The sequence below is a fragment of the Vulpes vulpes genome, chromosome 13 (genome assembly GCF_048418805.1).
Source record: "Vulpes vulpes isolate BD-2025 chromosome 13, VulVul3, whole genome shotgun sequence".
In the NCBI taxonomy this organism is placed as follows: Eukaryota; Metazoa; Chordata; class Mammalia; order Carnivora; family Canidae; genus Vulpes; species Vulpes vulpes.
In genome coordinates this window covers 108,455,308-108,467,692 of record NC_132792.1, presented here as the reverse complement: position 1 = coordinate 108,467,692, position 12,385 = coordinate 108,455,308, and positions in this window count along the sequence as shown.

The following is a 12,385-nucleotide window of genomic DNA, read 5'->3' as shown; positions in this document are numbered from 1 at the left end:
TCTTGGAAATCCACCCCAGTTATTCTTGCCATTTTCTAGAACCCTTTCTCACTTTACATATAGCACCATCACTCCACAGTCCATACACACATTTCACAGTAGAAATGTAAATGATCATTTCATTTATTTTCCTTTGGTTTATTGATAATCTAGAATAATGAAGCGGAGGCAGCTATCACAGAAATTCAAATCCATGAGTTCCCTATCAGTTCAGAGCCCTTTCACTATTCATGGCTATGCAAACCAACCATACATTCACCTAATCATAGGGTATAGGGACTTCAAACCACATAGGATGTTCTCCAAATTCCACTGAGTACAACTCAAACAACATGGCTTGGCATCCTAGGCTTTCTACAGATGTGGCTTAACTCCTTCTCCAGGTTTGTTCCATCACTTAACTACTAAAATTATATGGCCACAACTTCCAGAATGATCTTTATGCTTTCCTACTACCATGCATTTGCTCATGCCTTTCTCTTCACCACAATTTCCTGCCACTTCCATCTTTCTGTAGTGACCTCCTAGTAAATCTTCAGTGCCTTCTCAAATCTTCTGCATCTCACTGGCCAGAAATTCTCTGTAGCACTTTACTGAACTTTGCTTGAACTACTCAAATGGTTCTTGTCACATTCCACCTTCTATCACAGTTATTCTGTCACTGTCTTATCTCTTCTATTAGAAGGCAGACACTCTAACATGTATCTGAGGATCCTGCAGTTTCTAGCACATTAAATGCAAGGCATCATAAATATCTGATCAGTGATCAAGTGAATTGAATTGAATGTAGGTTATTGAAAGAATGGGGAGACTGAATCAAATCAATGTAATTGCAAACTTAGCCTATCTAGGGTAGGCTGGCTAGGGCAAAGAGTGTAGAGTCTATAAGGAACCTGCAAGGGAATCAATTCAGAGTCTTGCACAGATATTCTGGGTGTAAGGAGATAAAAGTATGCTCCTTCTGGTAGAACTGGGACAAAAAAGGAAATGAGTACTCTAAAGGCATTTCTATTAAAGACATGATGCATTGTGAGAGATAAAGAAAGTGATTTTTACTTGGGATACTGAACATGGTAATTCCATAGACAAAATGTACACATGATACCTGTCAACCTATTAGGTGCTTCCTTCCTTGTTGATATAAGGTCTGAGCATTTTTTGATACTTGCACACTTTTGTTACTGCTGAAAGTTTTGGGAATTCTCTGGGGTACAGATATCTGATATCTAAGCTACTGTCTCCAAGAGCACTCATGCTCTGTGTGGGTTGCCTCTGGGCTATCTAAGACCAAGAAGAGAAACTAGCGTAGGTGGAGTCCTAGGACTGCCAATAGCCTCCCAGCCACTCCACTTGGGCTTATTTTGATTACTGTAGTTACCGTAAGGGTTAAATAAAAGTTTTCTGTGTTTAAAAGAATCTTAACACCTTTGCTCTGGAGGTAGGGTAAGCAAACCATGACCTATAAGCTAAGAATGGCTTTTATCGTTTTAAAAGTATAGTGTCAAAAAAATAACAGAAATATAAAAGGAGAACTATATGCAACAAAGTCCACACCTGGCCACAAAGCCTAAAATATTCACAATCTGGTGCTTTGAAGAATAAGTTTTCTTAGTATAAGAATTTAAAATAAAAATAATTTTCTAACATTTTATCTAGTTTATTATTGTTGTTGCTATTTGATTGTATTATTCCCCCATAGCACCTTGGCTCATTACTAGCCTTCTTAACCTACACTGGCCAACTAGAATCCTTGAAACCTGTGTTTATAGCAGTGACCAGCATCTCCCATCTCACAATGCTTATAAACCACTTCTGTATTATAGCTAGAGCACTTGAAAATATTTATGCAATAAACAACTAATTTTTCAAGATAGTTATGTTTATACATATTGGGCAGAGGATATCTTAAAATTCTAAATAAAGTACCTTATTTTAGTTATACGGCATGACTTTCCAATCACAGCAGTCACCTTTTCATAGAGGTACATCAAGATAAATAGAGCAATATCCATATTTTACAGTCTATAAAATTCAAATCTTTGCTTAAAAAAAAGAGAGTTTACATGCAACGCATATACCAGCTTGCAAGTTTATTTATCAACATATATTTATGCAATATGTGCATTGTAAAGTTAGGGCATCAGTTTTAGGGTCTGGGCAAATATTTACAGCCCAGATCCAAATAGGGGTGAGTGCCTATCAAAAAATTTTGTGACAGGCAGTTTTAGTTCATGAAGGAAAATGTTACACAGGGCCAGCTATTCACAATATTGGGAGAGTGGAAAATTTCATCTTTAGGAGCTAAGGCTTCATTTCCTGCTCAGAGGCACTTTTTTTTTAACCTCAGTTGAAGCCTGGGGGTTGAGATCTTCATTCTTTTACCCTACCTCAATACTCCTACCACATTTTTTTTAAAGATCTAAAAATGTTACTTCTTTTTTTTTCCCAAAGATTTTATTTATTTATTCATGAGAGACCCAGGGAGAGAGAGAGAGAGGCAGAGACACAGGCAGAGGGAGAAGCAGGCTCCATGCAGGGTGCCCGACGCAGGACTGGATCCCCGGTCTCCAGGATCACACCCCAAGCTGAAGGTGGCGCTAAACCGCTGAGCCACCGGTGCTGCCCAAAAAGTGTTACTTCTATAGACATGAATGAGTATGTTTGATAATTTGTAAAATTTACTTTTTCCAGTTGTGTGTGTGTGTGTGTGTGTGTGTGTGTGTGTGTGTGTGTGTATTTTAAAAACAATCAGAATCTTCATGGAAAGCCATGGGAACTTAAAAGGAATTTAAGAATATGGTAAGTAGAGACCTTGAGATGCAGTCATGTGTTTATCTTAGAGCTAGTCCGGCTGAGATAGTGATGTAGGGATATAGGTTACCCTATGGACAGAGAGTGTGGGGCCAAAATCCATGTGACAGAGGCAGGAGTGATAATGCTCTCTGAAGCTAATCAGGAATTCCATGGGTCACCTAGCTGGCTCACTTGGTGAAGCATGTGACTCTTGATCTCAGGGTTGTGGGTTTTAGCCCTACATTGGGTGCAGAGATTAGTTTAAATTTTTTTTATAATCTTTTTAAAAATATCCAGAAGAAAGGATCATTTAAGGAGGATACTTGGTTAAGTGTCTGACTTCAGCACAGGTCATGATCTCAGGGTCCTGGGATCGAGCTTCTCCTTGTTTGTCCCTCTCCTTCTGCCCCTCTGCCCACCCGTGGTCTCTCTTAAATAAATAAATAAACCCTTAAAAAATATAAGGAAGGCAAAAAGCTATAAAGAACATGGATAGAGATTGGGAATGTCATATGAAAGCAAGAGAGTTTAAAATCGTGAGAAATGGGGACATCTGGGTGGCTCAGTGGTTGAGCATCTGCCTTTGACTCAGGGCATGGTCCTGGAGTCCCGGGATAGAGTCCTGCATCAGGCTTCCCTCAAGAAACATGCTTCTCTCTCCCTCTGCCTATGTCTTTGTCTCTCTCTCTGTGTCTCTCATGAATAAAGAAATAAAATCTTTTAAAAAACCCTTGAGAAATCAAAGAGGCCAAAAGCACATGTAGCCACAATTGTTTGTCTCAGACACCTCTGGTCTGTTGGTGGGGAAGGTATTAGAGGCAAGAACATCCCAGAGACTGCCCTCTGGGGTTCTGTCCCTGGGACAAGAGGGACCAGGGTTCCTCACATTTGTCTAGTCATGTGAAGCACATTTTAAAGAGCAAAGGAGGTTCTTGCCACAATTGCCACTAAATACATTCACCCTTACTGGTATACTTGTAAGCTTCAGAAGCAGTCTAAGTGGGGAATTGTTTCCCATTCTCAAGTAGAATAGATTTTCACTGGGATCAATTTCAAGAAGTCTCTGGAGTTGATCTTTTCCTAGACATAGTATCTCCCAGAATTCTGATTCAGGCCTCAGTTTTGACACATAGAACTAGTATTCTAGGTAAAAATCTTATTTGAGGAACATTACACATGTATCTAAGGTCCAAACAAATCCACTCCAACTTTCATTTTTGGTTTTGTTATTGTGTTCAGAAGACATGCATTAGGACAGAGTGAAATATTTCAAAATCATAATGCCTATAGTTATCAAGTATTAATCCCCCAAATTAAGGGATAATTTAATAGACAAAAGGAGTTCCCACTCTATCCCCTTAGAACTAGAATTAGAACTGACACTATATTCAGCATTATGTAGACCCTACTGATGGAAAGTACATGAGTCAGGAACTCCACCCAACATGTATTTCCCAGAGTTGGCCAAAAGATACTACTATTAAAGCATCAAATATCTCAGCCTACAGCCTTATAGGAAGTTAGTTCAAGGGATTATGTAGAGATACCACCCAGGCAGATACCTACATCCAGTTCAGTGGGCAAAGAAGTGATAAACAATGGTATTTGCAGCTATTTATATGTCCAAGGATCTCTGAGAGGCTGCCTTTTACTTTTTACTGCCAAAGAGATGAAGAGTAGAAGAGTGATTACCAGGGGAAGAGAGGTGGGGAAAATGGGGAAATGCTGGGAAAGGGGTACAAAGTTGCAGTTTTATAGATAAGTATAGAGATCTAATGTAGATCATGCTGATTACACTTAATAATAATGTGTTGAACACTGGAATTTGCTGAGATTAGGTTTCAGATATTCTGGCCATATAAAATGAAAAGAAAATGATAGAAAAAATGATAATTATGAGAAGAGATTAACTTGTTTGTTTTTAGATTTTATTTATTTATTCACTAGAGACACACAGAGAGAGAGCCAGAGACATAGGCAGAGGGAGAAGCAGACTCCTTGCAGGGATCCCGAGACTCCAGGATCATGCCCTGGGCAGAAGGCAGACGCTCAACTGCTGAGCCACCCAGGAGTCCGTCCCAGAGATGAATGTGTTAAGTATCTTGACAACAGTCATCATTTCATTATATATATGTATGTCAAATCATGTTTTACACTTTAAATATATACATTTTATTGAAAAATATAAAAGATCAATAACAACAAAAAAAGAAAATGATTTTTTTTTTTTCTTTCAAGATGTAGACCAATACAAACTATAGGGGATATTGTCTTTGATCCGCCAACTTGGAGATAGATGTACTCTGAGCATTTCTATGAATGTGAGGCAGGATGTATAAATTCTGTAAAACTCCAAAATCTCAATCACTTCAACCTATAGAGAGCTCTCAGAGACTTTCCCACAACTATTTCCAAAGAATTGTGTTTATCAAATCTCAGCAACCAGAGAGCTAGAACCCTACAAGTTAGCTGTCCTTGATAGAACTCATGGTATAGGTTGGTGACTATCTCCTTCCAGGCCAGACTTTTGGGCATGGTATTCTTGCTGTGAGCCCCTGGGCTCAGCTAGAGCAGGAGGCTCAGAGAGCAACACTGGCCAAGGAAGCTGAATTTGTGGTATTGCTGGCACATGGGTGTACAAACAGTACTGTTTGTACCATTGAATGCATAGTGGATTCTTTTACTTTTAATGAATCCTTATATTTTTAGATAAATATATATTTTATTACATGCACTAATTTTTTTACTTATTCTTTATAATTACCAATGATGTAAAAATTATTAATATCATTCTTAAGTGGGGCAATTGAGTTTCAGAGCTATTAAGTATTTTGTCCTTGATCATGCAGAGATGGAGGAAAAATTAAGGAGATACATGTCAATACCTCTACATTAATAGTAGCCCAAAATGCAGATGTGGTACTTGGCCCTAATTCTCTGATAATAAAATGACAGTAGTTACAGTCACTGAGTACTTACCATCTGTCAGGCATGTGCTATGGCTTTTCTTGTGATGGTGGAAAGTATCTGATTATCTCATTTATCATGAAGTATTAGCCATTGAAAATAACTTCATGAAGTCTTACTCTCAGACCTTTTTCAACTTTAAAAGATATATATGGGGAAAGAAATGTGTGACCTAAAGGAATAAATGACTAATTGTGGAGTTTTAGGCCTTGTAATAGGTAGTACAAGAAAACTTTTTAACTCAAAGATGCTTTTACAAATCATTCTTTTTCTTCCACATTTTACCAATCATAGAGTTGGTTTTCCAACCCCAATTTTAGCTGCAATGACCTTAAGGCAAAAGGAGATCTAAAGAAGAGGCAGGAAACCACAAATGTTGGAGAGGATGTGGAGAAAGGGGAACCCTCCTGCACTGTTGGTGGGAATGTGAACTGGTGCAGCCAATCTGGAAAACTGTGTGGAGGTTCCTCAAAGAGTTAAAAATAGATCTGCCCTACGACCCAGCAATTGCACTGCTGGGGATTTACCCCAAAGATACAGATGCAATGAAATGCCGGGACACCTGCACCCCGATGTTTCTAGCAGCAATGTCCACAATAGCCAAACTGTGGAAGGAGCCTCGGTGTCCATCGAAAGATGAATGGATAAAGAAGCTGTGGTCTATGTATACAATGGAATATTACTCAGCCATTAGAAACGACAAATACCCACCATTTGCTTCAACGTGGATGGAACTGGAGGGTATTATGCTGAGTGAAGTAAGTCAATCGGAGGAGGACAAACATATGGTCTCATTCATTTGGGCAATATAAAAAATAATGAAAGGGAATAAAAATGAGTGGGAAATACCAGAAAAGGAGACAGAACATGAAAGACTCCTAACTACAGGAAACGAACTAGGGGTGGTGGAAGGGGAGGTTGTTGGGGGGTGGGGGTGACTAGGTGACGAGCACAGAGGTGGGCACTTGACGGGATGAGCACTGGGTGTTATTCTATACGTTGGCAAATTGAACACCAATAAAAAATAAATTTATAATAAAAAAATAAAGAAAGAAGAGGTTGGTAGATAGAAGTTCTTGAAAAGACTTGGTATGCATAGACTCAAATAGCCCAAATCCAGTTATTGTAATGTCTAAAATTCCACTATTGGGAATTAATTTCTTGGAGTCTCCAATTAATTTTATCTCAAAATTCAAATATTCTGAAAAGTCATATGCATTTTAGATAGTATCAATTGCACTGTGGTGTGAATGAACTTATTATTTATTGGTTCTGAAAGTTAGTTGAAAGACTTCTCCACTGAGAAGTAAAATACAACAACAAAAATGTACTTGACTGAGATCTTCAAACAGAACACTCAAAGGGAAGGCTTATAAGAATACAGTGGCCTGCCTGATGCAATAGTGGCACAGTGAGGGGTGATGTAGATGAAGAAAGTTTTGGGTGTTCAGACCTAAATCCATAGGCCACAGCCAGGGGTAAGGGAGGACAGAACACAGAGTCCACTGCCATGAAACCTAAATTTAAGCTGTAGCTCTGCTGGGGTTTGTTTGTTTGTTTGTTTATTGTTTTCTGTCTTTTTTCCTGTTTGGATCACTTTCTGGATCTCTGTTTCTTCAACTCTAAAGTGAGAAAAAAGTAATGATTTGGAGGAAGGGGAGAATATTGTGTGGATAAGATCAGATACTATGTGTTGAAGTCATTTAAGGAGTGTAAGTACTATACAGATATTTGTAGGAGTCATTGAATGATGAGGACCAGTGAGAGTGTCCATATGGTGGCAAAGCTGAGAGACTTGGACAAGGTCTTTATCTTGATGAGAGAAGTAGCAGGTAACCTGAGAAATGGATGCTGGACAGTTTATTAATTAACTTTTACATACTGATATGAACTCACACAAACCACGTATGGGTAGCCTGCTGAGAATCAGTTCAGGCCAATGGAAGGTTTGAGCATCCGTTGCCTATATACTAGGTGTTTATAGAAGGGAACCCTTAAGCTTTAAGGTGATCGACTGTACTATATCCCAGCTTCAGTGTGGCTGCTGTTTGGAATAAATGACTTGGAAACAATGATTAGAGAACCATAGTCATTGAGAAGATTCCTTTTATCCTCTTTTCCTTCCATACTGTGGCTGGATTGGGCAGAGAGGTAAGGAAACCTAGTTTAGGTATTCCAGGTGCTGATTTTGAGTCAAGAGTTATGCCAGTGGTAGATACTCCATCCACAGAGGAAAGAAATCCAGCTGAAAATTAACTGTGATTCTGAATGTGCAGCTTCTTGTCCACTAAATGGACTTGGAACCTATGTCTTCTATGATTAAATTATGGGCAGCTTTAATTCATGCTTTTTGAATTCCTCTTCAGAATTAAAGCCAGCATCTCATTACATCTCCTTTCTGTTATAGATTTTCTCCATTTCCAGATAACAGAGTGTGTTGCAGCGTGTTGGCAGGTGGACTAGTGTGGCCAGTAGATGAACTGACCTCTTGACCTTTTCCCTGATTCTCAAGCATCACTGGGCAGTGGACATGGCATTCAGGTTGGGTTGATCTGTGGCCTTTGTTGTCTTCCAGTAAACACCCACAACTCACAAATCTCAGATTTCCATCCTCCACCCAAATTTTAATGCTATTTACTACAAGTGCAGCCTCAAGAGGTGGGTTTAGGTTTAAGTATGCCCAGATGAATATGCTGAGTGGCATATTCTAGTACATAAAAATAATACCCAAGTATCTGTGTTGCTCAAAACTGCAACTTAAACTAAATTATATTCCTTCCCACTCCCACTCCACCATCCCACACTCACCTCTGCAGTCCAGCAAACAAAATCAGAGACACAAAGTTTCAGGTCTTGGGGAGAATCAGGAATATGGGACCATGGAGTAGAAATTGTTCTCATCTGCTTAGTAGGTTGATGCCAAGGATATTTTCCTACCTCTGTCTGTGTCAAAGCCTGGGGACTCCAGCATACTGATGCCCAAAATAAACCTTTGAAAAAAACCAAAATCTTCCTTCCTTCCCTCTTTCTTTCCTTCCTTCCTTCTCCCTCCCTCCCTTCTTCCTTCCTTCCTTCTTTCTTTCTTTCCTCCTCCTGCCTCATTCTCTTCCTCGTTTCTTTCCTTTAGCTTTTTCATTCTGCAACAAGAAATTAGACACACTATAAGAAAACAGGAAGTCTGTATGCTGAAATGCATCAGTTCTGAAATCAAACAGACCTGAGTTCAAATTCTGGCTTGACTCCCATAAGCTCTCTAATCACAAGTAAGTTACAGAGTGTCTGAATGTCCATTTTCCTGCCCATTGAGTTGGATTAAGTACATTTGCCTCATAGTGTTGATCAGCATGTTATCCAGAGCCAAGTAGGGAAAGTACTTTGTGTATTTGGCACTCATAATTTACATGCTTGACAAATAGAAGCTATAACAATAGCATGTATGTAAAGATGCAATGGCCCAGGAGGTGAAGTGAATTGGCCTGAACACATGACCCAAAATTGACAAAACTGAGCCTTAAAATCAGGTCACCTGAGTGGGCAAGGCATATAAAGGAGAGGTGATCACAACAGAAAAACCCCACACAGAGGGAAGGGAGCAATTTGCCTGCACACCAATATAGAAATAATTAGTACTGGCCAGTACCATTCACTTTTTCAGCCTCATGTTTTACATAATGGTGAGTTCTCTCTGTGTCTTTACCTGCTGCAGATATGGGGATGTGGCTGCATCACGGCTGATATTCCTCTGTTGCCCTATGGGTCTAGGCCACGGTTCCCGAAACAAAGTTCAGACTAAGGGAAATGATAAGGGAAGGATTTTTATTCTCCATATATTCTCTTCTGAGAGATTCTTTCTTCTCTTTTAGTATATTCCTTTTCTCTCTTCAGAGCTGAGGGCCCAGATTATTGTCTGCAAAGTGCCTAGCTGCCCACTTCATATTCTCCCTTTTGCATCTCCTCATTCTCCTCTCTCTGTCCTAACTGACCAATCACGTGGTCCGTTCTTTGAAGGAAAGTCATTCCAGCTAACCACAACCAGTTTTATCTCTGGTAAAGTTCACTCTGTTCACCCCATTACATTTCTTCTTTAAATTCTGACCTATAGAATAATTTGAACTCAAAGACTGGAAATTCAAAACCTTAACTGGAGTCCATAAAGAAGATCTTGAGCCAAGAGAACCTTTTATGACACTCTGATCATTCTCTATATGCTCTCCCATAGTCAAGACAGACAATTCTGGTCCAAAATGAAAATAACTAGTCAGGTGAATGGTGAAAAACTAATCATCACTATCATCTCTGCACCTTAAAACTAGACTATGAGATAGAATATGCAGATGTATGGGGAACACTTGGCATAATATAAAACTAGAGAGGAATTAGAATATAAAGCTTATGAACTTGGCTCTTCACACCAGCTACTGGGGTTGTAATCCCAGCTCTGTAACTTCCTAGCCATATGACTTTATAAAATTTATCTATCTCTCTGCTTCTATTCTTCACATGCAAAATAGGAAATAACTGCACTTGCATGACAGTGTGGTCTTGAATGAGTTGTACTTTCACAGTGCTCAGAACAAGAACCCAAATCATGATAAATACTCTGTTAGACTTAGATTTTATTAACAGTGAAGACTGGAGTCCAATGTTTTGAGCATCAGATGGACTGTAGTTTGAGCCTTGACTTTGTCATCTGTGGGACCGTGGACAAGTTATTATCCTTCCTGTGCCTCAGTTTCCTTATCTATAAGAAAACAGTAATAATGATATTCACCACATCTGTAGAGAAGTTGTGATGATTAAATGAGATAATTACTCTACATTGCTTAGTACAAGGCCTAGCACAAAACATAGGCACAGTAAGAGTAACTACAAATTATTAATGAATTAGACTGATGTTGCACAGTAAACCCAATATCTGTCTTTAGGGCAATCAGCCTTATTCCACTCAAAAATACTTGTGGCAATGATAAATTTCAGTCCAGCTCAAATTCACCCTTTTCTGTAACCTGTTTGAACAAACAACCTGGGCTTCCCCTAATCCTGAATGTGATATTCCACATTGATTTATGATGCACTTGTTTACATATAGTTGATATCTCCTAGAAGGAAGAGACCATCATATGTACTTTTTTTTTTTTGCCCCACAATTTGGCAGAATATCCTGCAACAAAGTAGGTAGATATTAGCCCTTTAAATTCTCCCTTGGATGCCATCAATTTTTTCCTCCATAGCTGTTTATTCTGCTACTGTTTCAGTGGCATGCTCTAAACATGATTAACAGTCCTTTCCTTTTAGTTACGAGCACAGTAACTTCTCAGTGGTACATGGAAAAGGCACATGGGAAAGGTAGGCTCCTTCAGATACCTCAATCTTTTATTTTTTATTAATTTATTTTTATTTTTTTAATCAGATAGCCTGCACCAGAAGTTTAAAAGCTGGCTTTAGTCCCAGGACAGGGCATAGCTCAGTCCTCAGGATCTGTGCATTTGCCAGTGAAATTCTCTATGGATCTGACCAGTATTTTTTTTAATATTTTATTTATTCATGAGAGACACAGAGAGGGTTGGTGGGGGCAGAGACACAGGCAGAGGGAGAAACAGACTCCATGCAGGGAGCCCGATGTAGGATTCAATCCCAGGACTCCAGGATCATGCCCTTGGCCAAAGGCAGGTGCTAAACTGCTAAGCCACCCAGGGATCCCTGGATCTGATCAGTCTTGACACTGATTTCTTCTCCCTGTCTCAGAGTGACTGATTCCTTCAGAAAATGAATGTCTATAGGAGTTAGGACAGAATGTCTAATAACCAGTTCAAATATTGCTAAGGGAGTATTTTGACTTCTTCAATTTACTGAAATCTCTTAAGGCTAGTTCTTGGCTAAAACATTTATTCCTGAACAGTATTTGTTTTCCCCCCAAATTTGGAGCTCTGTCATACTGTAGTCTGAAATTCTCTGTAATTTCTCCAGTTGTTACTGTCCAACAATGATGGTTTTTGTTGGATGAACTCAAACTTCTTCAGAATACAAGTACAGTAAATCTATGCACTCATGGTAAAAAAATATACTCTTGATACTAGTGTAGGAAGATCATTCTACTTGAGGTATATTTGGATCTGGCACCTTAATAAGTGTTTTACAGAAGTCATCAAACAAAACCCAACTATAATCTGCGATCCCATAGAGTTCAGTCTTAGCATGTGTTGGATTCAATGAAATAAAACTCAGCAACAAAGAGTAATTAAAATGTGATTTCTGTCCTTAATTAGGTGTGGAGTTTCCTCCAAGAGTTAAAAATAGACCTGCCCTACTACCCAGCAATTGCACTGTTGGGGATTTACCCCAAAGATACAGATGTAATGAAATGCCGGGACACCTGCACTCCGATGTTTCTAGCAGCAATGTCCACAATAGCCAAACTGTGGAAGGAGCCTCGGTGTCAATCGAAAGATGAATAGATAAAGAAGATGTGGTTTATGTATACAATGGAATATTACTCAGCCATTAGAAACGACAAATACCCACCATTTGCTTCGACGTGGATGGAACTGGAGGGTATAAAGCTGAGTGAAGTAAGTCAATCGGAGAAGGACAAACATTATATGTTCTCATTCATTTGGGGAATATA